We start from the raw sequence: 6,797 nt of genomic DNA, 5'->3' as shown, positions 1-6,797 counted from the left end.
AGAATGGGGAAAAAACTTGTTATACAACAAAAGGACAATTTTGTATGGACCACAGAATGACAGAACTCTTGTATTGGACCACATAATGACAGAACTCTTGTATTGGAACACAGAATGACAGAACTCTTGTACTGGACCACAGAATGACAGAACTCTTGTATTGGAACACAGAATGACAGAACTCTTGTACTGGACCACAGAATGACAGAAGTCTTGTATTGGAACACAGAATGACAGAACTCTTGTATTGGACCACAGAATCACAGAACTCTCGTACTGGACCACAGAATGACAGAACTCTTGTATTGGACCACAGAATGACAGAACTCTTGTATTGGAACACAGAATGACAGAAGTCTTGTATTGGAACACAGAATGACAGAAGTCTTGTGTTGTATCTCTATGATGTGGACAATAATAGATTAAAATAGAAAACCTTCTACAAGATGTTGGACAGGATGTGGGCGGTGAAAAACACATATTATCATGCAGTGCCCTCCTAGGATGAAGTGTTCATTTACTCTCTGTCTGTCAGCCTGCCCGTTCCTGAGGACTGTTTGGCTCGCTCCTGATACCTGCCTCCATTTGGTGCCAGATCATGGTATTAGGACACACTGAAAAGCAGTCAAAGTGACAACTTGATTATGCACAGCGAGTTGGAAGGCTAATGGAAATGCATCCAACAAACATCCCCTGAGACAGAGAGGCACCATACAACATATTGCCAGCGAGGTTTAGACAGAGACCCTGATCCACCACAATGAATATCTCTCTCTCAGTTTATTGTCATTTCTTAACATGTCAACATTCCTGAATGTCAAATATTATTGGAATAAGTATTCCTGAGGTGGTTGGGTTGGTGCCATAAGCAGTGGAGCGATTAAGAGATCTTAGCTACATCCTTCTGTTTGATCTGCCAGGCTTGGTGATCAGTATCAGACACACACACATCTCCAAGGTCATTTCAAAGGGTTTGAAGTTCAGTTCCGATAAATGGTAAACACGCTGTTTCAGACAGACACTGCGTCTGTATTCATCCAGGATCTTATCGTTGTCGTAATTTTTTTTTGTCCTTGTGCCTTTCTCTGTCCCTTCGAGCTTGCACTATGCTGTCACCTCCCTGGGACAGACGTTCCAATTACATTGCAGCCATGACTACCAAACCGTTCCGGTAGCGCCATGATTACAATAATCATAAATTAACCTCTACGAGTTGCAGACGCTCACCCAGTTACAGAACTGTGCGGGGCACTCATCTGAGGTGAGCAAATGTTACCTCTTTTTACTTTAGTCTTTATTGTACTTCCTCTGAACTTTACAGTTGTTTATCAAGACTCTTCCAGAATTCCATCTCTCCTGTATTCATGAGTTGGAGGAGTGAACAGGGGCAGATGGTGTTAGGGGCGAGCAGGGAGCGTATAACTGGCTCCTGATTTAACAAGGCTCAAAGCGTTACTTCAGGGTTATTTAGCTGTTTATGAGTGAGAATTGTTGTTATGTTTCTTCATTTTCAATTTATTCGCTGTAGGTTGAACAATTCAGGTTCCTGGTGAGGATTCTGACTGTAATATACACTACATGGCCAAAAGTATGTGGACACCCTTCAAATTAGTGGATTCGGCTATTTCAGCCACACCCGTTGCTGACAGGTGTATACAATTGAGCACACAGCCATTCAATCTCCGTAGACAAACATTGGCAGTAGAATGGCCCGTACTGAAGAGCTCAGTGACTTTCAACGTTGCACTGTCATAAGATGCCACCTTTCCAACAAGTCAGTTTGTCACATTTCTGCCCTGCTAGAGCTGTCCCGGTCAACTGTAAGTGCTGTTATTATGAAGTGGAAAGGTCTATGAGCAACAACGGCTCAACCGCAAAGTGGTAGGCCACAGAAGCTCACAGAACGGGACAACCGAGTGCCAAAGTGCGTAGCGTGTAGACATCGTCTGTCCTCGGTTGCAACACTCACTACCGAGTTCCAAACTGCCTCTGGAAGCAATGTCAGTACAAGAACTGTTCGTCGGGAGCTTCATGACATGGGTTTCCATGGCCGAGAAGCCACACACAAGCCTAAGATTACCATGTGCAATGCCAAGCGTCTGCTGGAGTGGTGTAAAGCTCGCCGCCATTGGAGTCTGGAGCAGTGGAAATGCGTTCTCTGGAGTGATGAATCATGCTTCACCATCTGGCAGTCCGACGGACGAATCTGGGTTTGGCAGATGCCAGGAGAACGCTACCTGCCCGAATGCATAGTGCCAACTGTAAAGTTTGGTGGAGAGGGAATAATGTTTTTCATGATTTGGGCTAGGCTCCTCCTTTCCAGTGGAGGTAAATCTTAACGCTACAGCATACATTGACATTCTAGACGTTTCTGTGCTTCCAACTTTGTGGCAACAGTTTTGGGAAGGCCCTTTCCTGTTTCAGCATGACAATGCCTCCGTGCACAAAGCGAGATCCATACAGAAATGGTTTGTCGAGATCGGTGTGGAAGAACTTGACTGGCCTGCACAGAGCCCTGATCTCAACCCCATCGAACACCTTTGGGATGAATTGGAACGCCGACTGCGAGCCAGGCCTATCGCCCAACATCAGTGCCTGACCTCACTAATGCTCTTGTGGCTGAATGGAAGTCCCAACAGCAATGTTCCAACATCTAGTGGAAAGCCTTCCCAGAAGAGTGGAGGCTGTTATAGCAGCAAAGGGGGGACCAACTCCATGTTAATGCCCATGATTTTGGAATGAGATGTCCGCATAATCCACATGCTTTTGGCCATGTAGTGTATATTATAATATACAACCAAAATGATCTGTGCTAGAGTTGTGTAGTGGTCTGCCCAGCCAAATCTGGACCACACATGGCCCCTGGTTGGAATCCCCGCTGTGCATCTTTCTACTGATCCCCTTCGGTCTGTGTCCTACTTACATTTCCAACTGTTTTTCTTTTATTACATTTTTTTTTAAATCACCCATTTATTTTTGGGTAAATATATATACATACACTACCGGTCAAAAGTTTTAGAACACCTACTCATTCAAGGGTTTTTCTAAATGTTTTGTATTTTCTATATTGTAGAATAAAAGTGAAAACATCAAAACTATGAAATAACACATATGGAATCATGTAGTAACCAAAAAAGTGTTAAACAAATCAAAATATATTTTTGATTTTAGATTCTTCAAAGTAGCCACCATTTGCCTTGATGACAGCTTTGCACACTCTTGGCATTCTCTCAACCAGGTTCACCTGGAATGCTTTTCCAACAGTCTTGAAGGACTTCCACATATGCTGAGCACTTGTTGGCTGCTTTTCCTTCACTCTGCGGTCCGACTCATCCCAAACCATCTCAATTGGGTTGAGGTCGGGTGATTGTGGAGGGCAGGTCATCTGATACAGCACTCCATCACTTTCCTTCTTTGTCAAATAGCCCTTACACAGCCTGGAGGTGTGTTGGGTCATTGTCCTGTTGAAAAACAAATGATAGTCCCACTAAGCGCAAACCAGATGGGATGGCGTATTGCAGCAGAATGCTGTGGTAGCCATGCTGGTTAAGTGTGCCTTGAATTCTAAGTAAATCACTGACAGGGTCACCAGCAAAGAACCCCCACACCATCACACCTCCTCCTCCATGCTTCATGGTGGGAATTAAACATGCAGAGATCATCCGTTCACCTACTCTGCATCTCACAAAGACACAGCGGTTGGAACCAAAAATCTCCAATTTGGACACATCAGACCAAAGGACAGATTTCCACCAGTCTAATGTCCATTGCTCGTGTTTCTTGGCCCAAGCAAGTCTCTTCTTCTTATTGGTGTCCTTTAATAGTTGTTTCTTTACAGCAATTCGACCATGAAGGCCTGATTCACACAGTCTCCTCTGAACAGTTGATGTTGAGATGTGTCTGTTACTTGAACTCTGTGAAGCATTTATTTTGGCAGCAATTTCTGAGGCTGGTAACACTAATTACCTTATCCTCTGCAGCAGAGGTAACTCTGGGTCTTCCATTCCTGGGGCGGTCCTCATGAGAGCCAGTTTCATCATAGCGCTTGATAGTTTTTGTGACTGCACTTGAAGACACTTTCAAAGTTCTTGAAATATTCCGTATTGACATACCTTCATGTCTTAAAGTAATGATGGGCTTTAATTTCTCTTTGCTTATTTGAGCTGTTCTTGACATCATATGGACTTAGTATTTTACCAAATAGGGCTATCTTCTGTATACCATCCCTACCTTGTCACAACACAACTGATTGGCTCAAACGCATTAAGAAGGAAAGAAATTCCACAAATTAACTTTTAACAAGGCACACCTGTTAATTGAAATGCATTCCAGGTGACTACCTCATGAAGCTGGTTGAGAGAATGCCAAGACTGTGCAAAGCTGTCATCAAGGCAAAGGGTGGCTACTTTGAAGAATCTCAAATATAAAATGTATTTTGATTTGTTTAACACTTTTTTGGTTACTACATGATTCCATATGTGTTATTTCATAGTTTTGATGTCTTCACCATTAAATCCATTATAGAAAAATGGAAAGACAATGGCACCACAACATAATGCCAAGAGAGGGCCGCCCACCAAAACTCACGGACCAGGCAAGGAGGGCATTAATCAGAGAGGCAACAAAGAGACCAAAGATAACCCTGAAAGAGCTGCAAAGCTCCACAACGGAGATCGGAGTATCTGTCCATAGGACCACTTTAAGCCGTACACTCCACAGAGCTGGGCTTTACTGAAGATTGGCCAGAAAAAAGCCATTGCTTAAAGAAAAAAATAAGCAAACACGTTTGGTGTTCACCAAAAGCCATGTGGGAGACTCCCCAAACATCTGGAAGAAGGTACTCTGGTTTTCAGTTTTTTTTGTCTTATTTCTTGTTTGTTTCACAATAAAACATATTTTGCATCTTCAAAGTGGTGGGCATGTTGTGTAAATCAAATGAAACAAACCCCCCCAAAAATCAATTTTAATTCCAGGTTGTAAGGCAACAAAATAGGAAAAATGCCAAGGGGGGTGAATACTTTTGCAAGACACTGTATATACATACACATCTTTTTCAAATGTATTTTCTTTTATTATTTTCCCCTAACCCTACCATCCCTCCCCTAATTGGAGTAAACTAATGGTCAACAACACTTAGGCTTCTACTTCCAGTTTATACATACTATATACATTTTACGGACACAATCTATTTTACAATAGTTCTCTTTTGTTTGTTTTTACTCCTACCCTTCCGCTACCCTCAACCCCTCCCATCTATTTCTGAAGACCATCCGGTTTGATTTCTATTTGCCATATATTTTTAAATGTGCTGTTTCACAAAAGTTCTGAACCTATATACATTTTACGGACACAGTATATTTTACATTAGTTGTCTTGTTGTTATTAGTCCCACCCTTCAGCTCCACTCAACCCCTCCCATCTATCTCTTAACACCATCCATATTGGATTTCTATTTGCCATATGTTTTTCAACTGTGCTGTGATGTTTCATAAAAGTTATGATGTTAAAAATATTCCTAAATTCTTAAAATAGGCCTCATGAATTGTACTTTTTCTCAAATGTAAAACTCCACTAGCAAATTAAGAGAGAAAAGTGCATTTTCACATCTAAGTGGTCGACCAAGGCATGTACTCTACTGTCAACTAATGTTCATGGCTTTGTTCTTATGTCCTGAAAATCAAGTGTTTTCCTGGCGTTATGTAATATCGTGCATTCATGTAAAACTCACTGAATATTTTTTAAAATGAGGAAATACCCCATTTGAAACCATGTAGTGGTTAAACACACACATCAAATGTGGTAATATAATCATTACACATTTATCACACATTTATGAAGAACTAATTGAATGGGAACTATATTATTACAAAGCTTACGTGTGTGAAAGGCCTGCTATACATCATTGTACTGTAGTTTGATGGATTGTAGTTCATCTTCTTCTTTCATTCAGTGCAGGAAGTCTGCAGCTCCATGTGACTGCATCATGTCACTGGATTTTGCCATTGATGGCAACACTACCCCTCGCAAGAAACAGAACCGTACCTATTATCTAAGAATAGCGCACAGCCCTGTTGACAAGTAAGGTATTAACCCTGAATAGGGTAATTGGCTTTTGTCTACTTGATTCCCTGAGGGGGGTATAGGGATTTCAAGTACCCTGTTGTCATTATGCTAATCGGGCATACAAATTGAGAACACCGCAATCAAATCTCAGTCACACCGCTTTTTGTATGTGGAGAGATAAAAAGAGAGTTTGAAAATGGATAAGAGATTGCTTGCCTTCTGGGTCCCCAGGAGAGGAGTGTTGAAGGACCAGAAAGAGGGAGGTGGAATAATAGCCTGAAAAGACCTGGGAAGAGAAGAGACAGGAGGATAAAATAACTCCTCCACACCTCTGAGAGATGTCTTCATCAGTGATAGAAGGGCTGATCATTTTAAAATCTAGATGTCATTTACCATAGGAAGAAAATGCTAACTATTATGGCAAAGTTATTGATGATAGGTGGAAACGGGAACAGAATGGACCTTGGTCCTCATAGAAAAACAGGAACGATAGGTCTGATCCTCACAAATAGCAGTTGAAATCCGATTTTTACCATTTACAGCTGCTAACAACAAAGGACATTATCATACATAGAAACTGTGGCTAACAGTTATTAAAGAAAATGGCTTGGCAGTTAGATCATAAGAATGGGATAGTAACACCTTGGATTCGGTCCAGGGAGAGCATTTGTACATTGTGAAATGTTTCTTCTTAAAGGACAAATTCAGCTTTTCTTCCAGAAAACCAGAAAAGC

This window comes from Coregonus clupeaformis, chromosome 1 (assembly GCF_020615455.1).
Source record: "Coregonus clupeaformis isolate EN_2021a chromosome 1, ASM2061545v1, whole genome shotgun sequence".
Classification (NCBI taxonomy): domain Eukaryota; kingdom Metazoa; phylum Chordata; class Actinopteri; order Salmoniformes; family Salmonidae; genus Coregonus; species Coregonus clupeaformis.
The sequence above is the reverse complement of the archived record's forward strand: the minus strand, read 5'-3'. Positions refer to the sequence as shown.